Here is a 13063-nt window from a genome sequence, read left to right as displayed (position 1 = left end):
TTACTCACTTGATAAAGATGCGGTGTAAGATAAAGCAAGAACCAACTTTAAACAAGCACAAGTTAACATATAAGTAAGATTATTGTTTTAATGATTTGTTTTAAGTCTTGATTATAAGTTAGCATAATTAATAAGTAAATTATTATATATAATATATTACCGGAAAAGCAGGACAGAACAGGGAGGAAGACGGAGGCAGAGAGGAAGACGGCAGAGAGAGCAAGGAGGAGGTTAAATTAAGTGTTTGTGTGTGATGTGTTAGGAAAAATAATATTATTATTTATAGGGAAACCCTAGGGAACACAATCCCTAGAAAAGGGGAAAAGATCTCCAAAAAGTAAAAGATTCCAAAAGCAAAAGATATCAAAAGATATGGCAGCTGCAGGGGGCAAAGGAAAAGCTGACAGGGAACAGTAAACAGGCATGGGAGGGTCAGATAAAGGTACTGGTCAAAGCATGGAAAAGCAGATCTCAAAAGATAATGTCAGTCACTTTTTCTGTCAACCAATGGGGTTGGTGCGCATGCTGCGCCAAAAGTGGCTTTTCAGACATAAGATAGGTCAGGTCAACAGCACAGAAGATAAAACATCACAAAAGCAAACGGCTGGACAAAACAGAAGAAAAGACTCAAGACATATCGCGAGAAAGCTTGAGCGCGAAGGCAGACACAGAGGGTCAAGAGTGCGCGAGCTCGAAGGCAGACAGAACCAACCTTAACGCGTCGCGGGAAGAACTACATTTCTAAGCGCGCCGCGGGAAGAACTTCAATTCTAAGCGCGTCGCGAAAAGAACTATATTCCTTAGCGCGCTGCGAGGATAGTTCGTCTCGCGTATCGCAGTAACAGGTGGTCTCCACGCCGGCTTCCTTGTAAGGAGTCTGGCGCGTGGAGCTGCGCAGACAACCTTAGGCGGGAAGAAACAAAGGACAGCAAAGAGTAAGGAGAAAAAGAGGGAAACAAGGCTGAGGGTTAAACAGGAGGGCGGGACGGCGACAAGAGAAAAGGAAGGCGGAAAGAGAGAGGAAGAGGGACGGGACGGCGAAAAGAAAGAGAGAGAAAGAGGCGGGAAGGAAAATATATTATTATTATTAAAAGTAAAATATAAGTATAAATAAATATTAAATCATAAAAGAAAGAGATCGGATCAGAGAAACGGGTACCTGGGTCGGGTCGGATCGGGGCAGATGTCACAGAAAGAGGGTACCGAGCCCTAATAATACTCGAGGAAAAAGGGTACCGAGCCCTAATAATACTCGAGGAAGGAGGGTACCGAGCCCTAATAATACTCGAGGTATGATGTATGGTTGTATGGTAACGAAGAGGGAATCGAACCCTACTAATATTCGAGAACTAGGGAACCGAACCCTACTAATATTCGAGGAAAGAGGGTACCGAGCCCTAATAATACTCGACGAAAGAGGGTACCGAGCCCTAATAATACTCGAGGAAGGAGGGTACCGAGCCTAATAATACTCGAGGTATGATGTATGGTTGTATGGTAACGAAGAGGGAATCGAACCCTACTAATATTCGAGAACTAGGGAACCGAACCCTACTAATACTCGAGGAAAGAGGGTACCGAGCCCTAATAATACTCGAGGAAAGAGGGTACCGAGCCCTAATCATACTCGAGGAAAGAGGGTACCGAGCCCTAATAATACTCGAGGAATGAGGGTACCGAGCCCTAATAATACTCGAGGAAGGAGGGTACCGAGCCCTAATAATACTCGAGGAATGTATGGCGTAATGCTCTTTATAACGTAAGATATGAAAGTAAGTTAATACAAAAGAAAGTATGAATGAAAGAATATAAGTTTATGTGTATTGTATAGTGTATGATTAACTAGAATTCACTCAGCGTAGCTGACTTTTAGTATGCACGCAGGTGAGTAGAATGAGACAGCTAGCTTGAGCGGGCACATGGTGGGCGAATAGGAGACTGGCATCTGAAGACTCAAGATGTTTTAATGTAATTGACGTTTATTTTAAAAGACAAGAATGTTTAATTGAGGCAAGTTTTGGATTGCTGTAACGTTTCATGAAAGTTTTTTATATTCCGCGAAAGTTTTAATGAACTCTGATTTGTACGAACTGTGTTTATGAGTAAATCTGACGCTAAAGTAGGGCTACCGGGTTCGGGGCCTTACAGCTCTCTATCATCCGCATCCAAATCTTTTTCAAGCTGGGCCCTGATGTTTCAGGGAATGGCGGAATCCGTCTCTAGCAAGTACGCAACTGGCCTTAAATTGTATCGAGCTACAGGCCCTTCTCATAAGATGTTGTAAGCAGGTCTTAGTGAAAGCAGACAGACTATCTTGAACAAAACTAGCATGTTGAACACCTTTCAAATAAGACCAAACCTGAGAGGCAGTTTCACCTTGACAAAACAAATGAAGTAAAGAATCCTGTTGACTTCTAATGCAGAAATGAAATTGATAAGGCATTTGAAAGCCCATGTATCTGAGCCTGTCATCCATAGGAAGAGCATTCCTGAGGAATCTCCAGAAGAAGAGAAGCAACCGAGGAAGCCACTGGTTCCATAATATAGACCACCAAGGACTTTTCTGGCCATGAATTCTGGGAAAATGCCAATAGGAAGCAGAGGAGAAAAGACCTGAAGGGGAATGATGCCAAACTAGTCTATCTGGGATGTCAGAATCTAGAGAGATATCTTACAAAATAGATTGAGCCTCTGTGGATAAGCTAGGCAGAACTAAGGTAGAAAAATCAGCAGATTGAATAACTTCTCTAAAAGGAGTATTAAGATCCACATTCTGCACAGAAAAAGCACCAGCACCCCGGTTAGCCATGCTCAAGCTGATGTTACCAGCACCTACCACCCAATGAGAGTTGCCCAGAATGGTACTAACATGAGGGAAAACATTCCTCCAAACATGAGAGCTTAAATCAGAAAGAAATAGGCTTAGACACCACATCTAATGGATGACCCTATTTAGAAGAAGGATAGCTATACTGATTCGGTATACTCTAAAGACGCCCTCGGTACAATATTGACGATCTCACAAAGATTTTTTCAGTGAATTTACATTTACTGATCCAATCTTTTACGGAATCGATCCCCTTTTGACTGTACAAGAATATGTGGAGCTCAGCATGTCTGGAAGCACGGGGAGAACGTTCTTTTGCTGATATTATTACCAGTATTCGCTACTGGGTCATTCATAGCATTACTATACCTTCCCTATTCATTGCGGGTTGGTTATTCGTCAGCACTGGTTTAGCTTACGATGTGTTTGGAATCCCTCGGCCAAACGAGTATTTCACAGAGAACCGATAAGGAATTCCATTAATCACCGGCCGTTTTGATTATTTGGAACAACTCGATGAATTTAGTAGATCTTTTTAGGAGGCCTCAATGACCATAGATCGAACCTATCCCATTTTTACAGTGCGATGGTTGGCTGTTCACGACCTAGCTGTACCTACCGTTTCTTTTTTGGGGTCAATAGGGAAAGATCAAACCAATTTAAATCACAGTAGTAGTAGCGTAAAGGCCGTAAGCCAGGGGGGCGGCCATAACATAAAGCTATTACTTTCACACCTCTCTCTCTTTTTAGATATCTATAGATAAAGAGAGAGATCCGCTGCGTGAGCAACCCGACTGTGCGTTACATGTGCTCTACAGGCTGCACTCCATCTTTCTTCCCCCTTTTTCTTTTTATTTGGAAGACGGGCGTTGCGTTTGGTTCGAAAGGCAAGGTCTTCAGTATGTCTCCAGAAAGGCCCCCACTAGTCCGACTAGCTAGTGAGTGGTTCTTTCGGGCGGGAAGCAGGCTGGGCCCTACGGGCGGGCATCCCCCGCAACGCAAGCAGCATTGTTTCCATTGTGACTTGGTCGTCAAAAGGGGCACTACTAGTGTTGTGTACTTTTCATTGGAGCACACCTTTCGCTAGGAAGGGATCAGTTACGAGTACGAAATGCTTTTCACATACAAGTCGGATAGCGCGATAAGGCAGTTACACTCCTCCGCCTGGCATTCCAGTTCAAATACTAGTGAGGTAGACAACCTCATGTCATGCGTGAAAATAGTAAGGACCTTGCCTACGGGCTCATTGGGACACTCAAGTACGATGGAATTCTCCACTTCATTAAGGAAGGTTTCAGAGATAGAGGATCGCCACCAAAGCGGGTTTAACCAGTTAGAGCTCAGCCGACCCCTTCTTGATTCCGTTTTTTCCCTAATTGAGATAGATGAATCAATGGAACTTTGATCCCCGGTTCCTGCTTGGTTTAATGTCTGGGTGCGTATGGCGGTACACTGAGAGCACCTTTCAAGTCGGCTGAAAAAGAAAGAAAAAATGTTCCTGATGGAAGTGGCCATGGGTAGCTAAAGTGTCTGCACTTTGATTCCCTTCCCTGTAGATATGAGAGATGGACATGGAAGGAAGTAAGAAAGTTTTGAAAGATCTGATCATATAAGGGACTGCACCTCCACAGATGCTATCAAAAATGATTTTTTTCACTCTCCACTGCTACTTTGGAGTAGCCTAATCTGTAACAAAGCATCAGACCAAAAAGGGGAGCTCTGGCTTCTGCAAATGTGTTGGTACCTGGGCCATAAAAGGTAGAAAAAGCAACCAAAGAAATGCAACAGGAAATGAAATGTTACGCTTCAATAGAATGAATTCGGTAGTATTCTACCCTATGGTAGATCGAAGGTCCTGTGCCACTTGAACTCAAAAGGAAGAAATGTAAAAAATGCTGGACTATCCCCTATTTCTAGGTTATCCACTTTTTCAACCAAAAATCCGAGTAGCAACGCTAATCCAACGAACCCATCATTTGAATCAACAGGTAAAAAATCAAACCTAAAACCTATGGGACAAAAATAAATAGAGCTGCTTATCACGATGAATTATATTTGTTCGATACAATATTGTCAATATAAAGGTTAATAAAAGAATACGATGGAAAAAGTACAGGAATTCAAATTGAAAAAAAGGAAAAAAAAAAAAGACTTGTGTTGGATTGGCACTGAATATGCATATATACTAAAATTTTTAGTTTAGGTGGAGAATAAATAAAGATAAAGTAGAAAAAGGATTTATGCAATCAATAGTGTATTGAATCGCCTGCGGCGTTTTCGCTAGACGGTCTTTGCCAGTAGTGCCATCCTCCCCGCTGGCTGTATGGGCGGGTTGTCCCTCGCTGCTACGTTCTGTTAGGCTATGGATTACAGGAACAAATGTAGTTGAATGGAATAGCAGGCGGGTTACACGTTCCACTGTGCCGAGATTTGAGGTGCAGGTGGTGATGATCACCCCCGGGTATGCGCTAGCGCCCTTGACAGGCACTCCAGAACCCGCCAACTCTCGTGAAAACCCGGGTCGGTCGGTCAACATTCATCCGACCGGAGGTGTGGATAACGAGGCCACCTTCACAACCTTCTCCCTTCTGTCCTTATGTTGTAGTAAGGTAGGGCGGTTCGCTTGAGTTGCTCAACCGCCCCTTAGCCCGGTGCTCATGACGCGCTATGGAACCTCCAGCGCACCGGGGGACCAAGCAGGGCATACATAGCTAGCGGCATAGGAGCCGACTCGGCATCAGCGGCTTCGTGCCGCACTGGAGTGATCCAATATGTGGTTCCGCACGTTCCACCACTTCTTCGTTCATTTCCAATACTGATCGTGAAACACCATGAGCAGCAGGATGTTGAGGTCCGAAATTCGAAGTGAAATTTTTGATTTGCCCGTTCCTAGTCGTCATGGGAAAGAAAGGCAGAAAGAAGAAAGAAATTATTCCCTTTTTTCTTCCTCATCACCGGAAAAACGTACCCAGCGTCCCAACCACTTTAGCGTCCACCATCTGCTAACCGGAAAAGCGTACCTCTTGTTCGCCGGAAAAACGAACCTCCTCCTCGCCGGAAAAATGCAACCAACTCTTGCTCGCCGCACCAACACTTACATCCACCATTTTTACCCACCTCCATTATCTCCATCGTCGCTGCACCATACTCGTCATCTCCATCACCGGAAAAGGCGAGTTCCTTTCGCCAGCAGTGAATTAGGGTTTTTTCAAATTTGTTTAATTTTTTCAATTTGAGCTTCGATTGAAATTGGGTTTCGTCTGGGTTTTGGTTTAGGGGTTTGGTTTGGATCCTCTGCGAGCTTCGAATACGCTGCAAAGATGCTTGACTTTGCCTTTGATTGAATCGGAGGGTTTCTTAACGGATTCAGAGCGGTTTAAGGTCAAATTAGGTGAGGGTTTTAGTGGGTAATAGATGGTGGAGGTTGAATTAATGGTGTAAGATCGGTTGTAGATTGAGAGGTGAAAGAATGAAATTAGGGTTTGGATAATATTAAAGGTGGAAGGGAAGGAGATTAAAAGAAAAAAGAAAATAAACAAAATAACTAAAGTTACCATTATACCCTTGACTTAACGGACAAATTAAACGGGGTTACGAAAAAGTACTAAAATGGCCAGTTTTTGAAACATGGAGTAGCCAGTTGCGAAAAAATAAAAAAAAAAGTATTAAAATTGCGTAGTTGATCAAACCACAGGTACTAAAATGACACTTAACTCTTTATTATTATAAAAATTATTACAAGTAAAATGATTTGGTCATGACTCATGGTTACAATCGAGTTCAAATGTGAAAAATTATTCATGGTGTGTCATGATAGGTGTAATTTATTTCACGGCAAACCTTTTTTTACATTACATTTAAATGTTGATAGCGACTCGTATTTTTACATGAAATTTAAATATTGATAGTGGATCATAAGTTAATAGGTCATAAATTTTCAGTTTATGTATTTACGGAGTCAGACGTGAATTTTTTCACCAAGTGGTCAGTGAGCGGGTGTTTGGGATTCCTTATTTTAGTCTTCTTATAACTTATAACTTTTCCAAAATATCATAAGGTGTTTAAATGAGTTCAATGTTGCAAGGGAAACAAGTCATAAGTTACACTTCCGTACTTATGACAATAAGTTACAAGGAGACTAATATAAGGAATCCTAAACACCACCTAAGAAACTCGACAACTTGTTCTTTTATATATGGAATTTAAGGGTGTGCACGATTTGGTTCGGTTAGTTTCGGTTAATAATCAATATCAAATTTTTGCTAAAATTTTGCTTAAAATACATGAAATTAATGCTTAAATATATGAAATGAATGCATAACTACATGAATTGAAGGTATAAATATATGAAATTGAAATATTAATACATGAAATGGAGATTATCTATATTATATATAAAGGAAGAGTGATGGGTATCCATGGTAATTTCACAATTAGAGTTCAAGGACAAAAATGTCATTTCATAATAGGGCAAGAAAAGTAATTTGTCAATGTATTCATCAACTCTTAAGCTCTTAGTACAACATCATGAAGCTTCAATTTTTGAGACATTACTCTTCAATCCTTTAGAAAACAAAAAGTTATGGTTTACATGTGTTATTATCGTAGATTATTATTATCATTAATATGGTGACTATCCACATATTATCATTATTATAGTGACTATTCACATTCTTAACTCCCATATGTCATTATGTTTCTATTAACTTTGTTAGCCTATATATAGTGCATTTTTGTGCTTCTATTACATAAACATACATACATACATACATACCAATGAATAACAACCTCATACCCTCTATACACTATTTCTCAAGGTTAGAAGGATGTAATAAGGAAAAGTTGAGGCGATTTGGGCTAAGGAAAAAGATGATAGTGTAAAGTTCGGACTAAACTAAGCACACTTTTGGTAGTGTTGGAAATTTGTAAAAACACTTTTGGTAGTGTTGGAAAATTTGTAGATTTCGTTGGTGCTCCTTTTACTATAGCATCATATTGCGTCGAAGGCGGATCATCAAAGCACTTTTCCAAAATTAAGAGGCTTGCTTTCTCACAGCCTAAGGTGATTAATTTATTACATTATATTATTATAATTCAAAATTTCATATTTCATAAGTTAAATGTTAGTGACTCAGTCGGTTCACTATTGCAGGTCCTACACGCATTGCTTGAAAAATTCACAACCTCAATGGCTACATACATTCAATACCAAGCCGACAATGGTACACAAGCAGTTCAAATCTTTGACTCATGGGCCACCGAGCTGAGCCCGACTGACTTTGTTACTTGAAACGAATCGTGGACACGGTTAAACAAACTCACCCGGATCTTCCTTTAATTCTTTATGCAAGTGGGTCAGGCGGGTTGTTGGAATGGCTACCTTTGACCGGGGTGGATGTGGTTAGTTTGGACTGGACCGTGGATATGGCTGAAGGCAGGAAACGGTTAGGTTCTGATATAGCGGTTCAAGGGAACATAGACCCGGGTGTGTTTTTCGGGTCAAAAGATTTCATCGGCAATAGGATACATGATACTGTGAAGAAAGCAGGGAAAGGTAAACATATATTGAATCTTGGTCATGGGATTGTTGTAGGCACACCAGAAGAAAATGTTGCTCGTTTTTTTTAGGTTGCTAAAATCTTAGGTACTAAAAAGAGTGCTTTTTGTAGAGACTTTAAATTATTTGTTACATGTTAGTATTGTTGCATTGCACTTTAGTTTAATATGTCACATGTTGTTCATTCTTTCCATCTTACATTAACTATTTATGACTTGGGCCAATATATTTAAGTAACTTTGGGAATTGACTTAATGGTTTTTCATTATAAAGTTGAAAATAAAAGCTAACCATATCCATAACTCAATAATGAGACAACTTTCACCTTGCTCTACAAGTAACTCAACAACTAAAGAAGAGTTGCCTATAATGGTGTTTCTTGATGAAACGAGCTATAGTAGGGCGGGTCGTACACAAGTTGAAAATCTATATCTATATTCTATATCTATATTATATATAAAGGAAGAGTGATTGACAATTGAGTAATTTCATAATTACATGACAAGGACAAAAATTGCAATTCATAATTGGGTAGGAAAAGTAATTTGACAATCACTCGATTCGTATTCAAAGCGTTTGGTACAAGTTGATTAAGCTTCACATTTTGTAAAATTACTCTTGCATCCTTAGAAGATACAAAAGGTTTATGGTCTTTTAACTAATGATAATTATAATTTAATAACTACATTAAGTGCATATAATAATTATTAATTACATTATCACGTTCATATAAGATAAAAATACTCAAATATATCTATATAATCTATATTATCTATATCTATAGTTACTATATCTATACTATATTATAAAACATATAGCATGGGCATGTTAAGAATTTTTTTAAGATCTTTTACATGTCTTCATTTCTATAGTACAACAAATACACGGGGCGTGAATCAAATAGATGGATATTATATAATTGTCTTGTGAGTTAAATTAACAACTTTAAAAAGGTGGTATTAGCTAGAATAGAAGTTAGTGTTTAGGGTAATATAATTATCTTCATTATTAGAAAATATAATTTGATAGGTTTATTTGATAATTACACATATACACAGCGTATATTGTAATAGACTGAATGGACAATTATATTCATGATCTATAATATACCATGTGCATTGAATTCGATGCATTCCTTGTGAATCATATAATAATAATAATAATAATAATAATAATAATAATAATAATAATAATAATAATAATAATAATAATAATAAATGGAAGTCGATTTTTTGGTGCGACTGTCGGGGAATTGAGACAGATTCATTAGCTCCTTAGGTATTATAAGATGAGACCATGAATCGAACCAGATCGAAACATTCAGATGTCGACGGACATACTTTGCCGGAACGTCGACTGAAAACGAAGGATAGCCTACACAAAACAATTAGTATCCCTGCCACGTAACACGACCAGTTTAAGAAAGTCATTTTAAAAGTGTGTTAATTCGAATACCATAAAACGGGTCATTTTATAAGGGTGTCAATTTAAATTTCGTTTGAAAGGTGTCATTTTAAAAGCATGTCGATTTGGTTGGCTTAAAACAAATCAATATAAAAACGTATCGATTTGGTTCGGGTCCTTACGGGTCTTTTTGAAATCGTAACGATTTGGTTTGGCTCAAAATTGGTTATTTTAAAAAGGTATCGATTTGGTTCAAGTCAAAGCGGGCCATTTTAAAAAGTTGTCAACCTGGTTCGGGTCAAAACGAGTTATTTTATAAGTGTGTTAATTTGTTTCGTTGATTTGAATTTTCCTTAATTTTGCACACATTAATCTTTTAATAGATAATAGTAAAATAACATATAAAAATGAATACAAGTCGACAAATAGATTGAAGTTTAGGGTGTTGATATTTGAAACATAATTGGCGGACCCAATGTGACTTGTATTAGCATAAACCCATTAGGTGTACGACGCCTTTCACACGCCGGTTGAAAATAATATCTACAACAATATGTCACATAAGGCAGGTTGGATTACGTAAAGAATTGTTTTTGAGTTTGTTACAATTGTCACTTTGTTGCTCAATTATTTTTAAGGTTTTGTTAAATTTTATATTTATATGAGTTGAGATAATTTAATAGGTAATATTGGACAATAATGAAAATAGTATAGGGTCTTTCGTTGTTGCGTTTAACTCCTTAAATAGCTTCTCAAACTCTAAGGGCGCGTCCATTTCATGGAATGAAATTGGAATTTGCATAGGATTTGGAATTTAAAGGAATTGGATTTGGAATATGAACATTCCAATAGGAATTGGAATTGGGGGGAATTGAAATCCAAATACATTATAGTGTGTTCGTTTGACAAATGAATAGAAATCAAGAAGGTTTTTTTTAACAATGACAACAACGAAAATATTTTTGTTTTTTATTTATATTTTGCGTTATGATTTTTTTTTAATTTTATTTGAATTTTTTATGGGTTTTATATTAAGATAAAAAACCCCTTAAAAATATTCGAAAATAATAATAAAAAATTCATAACTCAAAATATAAATTAAAAACAAAAAAAGTAAAAGACTAAAATGTTTTATTCGTTGTCCTCGTTAAAAAAAACTCGAGATAAGATTCCAATGAATTTCCTTTAATTCCTCCACATATTTGAAGGATTTGAAATCCATGTATTTAAAGGAATTTGAAGGAATTAAATTCCAATTCCAATTCTTTGAACCGGACACACCAAAATGAAATTAAGATTCCAATTCCAATGAAAGAAACACGGCATGTCATGAGATTTTAATTCCAATTCTCACGAAATCTGTGAAACGACCACACGCTAAGTGGCATTTTAAACTAAAATGTGTAATGTTAATATACATTTTAACCGTGCAAAGTAATTAATATAATTTGACTATACATTAGACTTAATATATAATTTACGGGTATGGATAGGAAAATAGTTGTTATCAAACCAAGTAACATTGAAATTCATAACGGAAATAAACCGTTTTATGTCACGCTTGTTCAAAATAAAGAAGAGGGAATGACAAAAGTCCATGTATATGTTGGTTTTTAAGTGTATGAAAACCATTTTCTTGGGTTTATCATTTGGTTGAAAATATTGAACCAAAATATTAAATGTAACTCAATCATTCTGTTAAGGTATATTTAATTGATTATTGATTCATGTAACTAAAAATATTTGGGTATGTCGTTCATGCGTCCAACAATGGTAGATAATGTTATCAAGTTAGTTCATGATCAAGGAAGTCAAGGATAATACTTCAATTAGTTTTACTCTAAACAAAGTTTATGGTATTATTCAATTTAACGGTTCATCAATATTAATTTATATACTAAATTATATAAAAAATATATATACTTATCTGGTTCTTGTCTCTGGTTCGACTGATCCAACTGGTCCTACAGATATACCAACAAACACGTCATCGACAACACCTTAATATGATCTCGCCGTAACGCGCGGGCATTTATGCTAGTAAATAAATGAAGATGATAGTATTGAAGTATTAATACATATAATAAATGAAATAGAGGAAACAATGCTTGAAAATATGAAAAACAAAATGATGAGTTTGGTGCGGTACGGTTCGGTTAATTCGGTTTTGGTTATATCGGTTCGGTTTCATCAGTTTTCGGTTTGGCTTTGGTTAACGATTCGGTTATTACTCACCTCTAATTAAATTGCGTTTTTGTTGGCTCTATTTAGAAAAAAACAATAAAAATAACTTAAAGGCTTATATTTATAATATGAAAAAATGTTCGAGGAGATATTTGAAAAACCTAACTTTTATTTATCACTAATTGTTTGTTTGGAGTCGACTCAGATTTTGATAGTAAATATATATATTTATACTCTCTAATAAAAGACTATAAGGTTTGTCACTTAACACTTACATTCAACCTCACCTTTTTTAACAAATTTATAATAGTAAAATAATAGTTACCATTGTTATAATTTGTTAATTTAATATTTACTTTCCATATTTTTCCAAATATTTGATATTTATAATTATCTTTTACCTTAAAATTGTTTTAATGACTATTGTACAACGACTGTATTAATAGTGTTTAACGGGTTTATTGTTTTCTTGTATACTGATTATTTATTAAATATTGTATTTTCAAGAACTACTCATATAATACACGGGTCTCAACCTAGTAACATATAAATTTCGAAAAGGCATGAGTCATTTGAACCGACCTCTTTTTTACCCGTCTATATTTGTTGAAGTTTTTTTTTTCTTTGTTACACGTTATTAAATTTGTCAACGTAAAATAAAAATAAAAATAATCTCTAATAGTGGTTCAAAAACAATACAAATAATGGTTCAAAAGCAATCTAATATGTATGCATTATATTATTTTTTAAGTCATTCAACTACAAATATGACCATGTTATTTTTAAACGAGTAAAGTGTCATTTTAGTTCTTGTGGTTTGACAAATAATGCGAATTTAGTTTAAAAATTTTGTTTTTTGCATATGAACCCTCCACGTTTCTCAATTCTTGCCAGTTACATCCAAATTACTAAACCCGTTAAATTTTATCGTTAAGTCAGGGGTAGACATGTCTTTTCACTCTTTCTTTATTATAATACTTATTTAAGTAAACTGCGGTTTTCGTCCATCTGGTTTGTCAAAATCTGCAGTTTTAGTCCAGTAGTTTCAAATTTGCAATTTTATTCCTTATAGTTCATTTCACTTGGAATTA

General features: G+C 36.6%; 1 pseudogene across 1 annotated transcript; it reads left to right on the top strand.

The window, feature by feature from the left end:
- Positions 1 to 7235: 7235 nt before the first annotated feature.
- Positions 7236 to 8524, top strand: LOC143612790 (uroporphyrinogen decarboxylase pseudogene; annotated as a pseudogene). Its single transcript, XR_013149997.1, has 3 exons — positions 7236 to 7248; positions 7789 to 7889; positions 7980 to 8524. The product of XR_013149997.1 is annotated as a uroporphyrinogen decarboxylase pseudogene (transcript).
- The last annotated feature ends 4539 nt before the right edge of the window (positions 8525 to 13063 follow it).

Source organism: Bidens hawaiensis, unplaced genomic scaffold, assembly GCF_021521415.1.
Source record: "Bidens hawaiensis isolate Kalapana, Puna unplaced genomic scaffold, B.hawaiensis_p1.1 tig00035550_1, whole genome shotgun sequence".
Lineage (NCBI taxonomy): Eukaryota > Viridiplantae > Streptophyta > Magnoliopsida > Asterales > Asteraceae > Bidens > Bidens hawaiensis.
The sequence above is the reverse complement of the archived record's forward strand: the minus strand, read 5'-3'. Positions and strand labels throughout refer to the sequence as shown.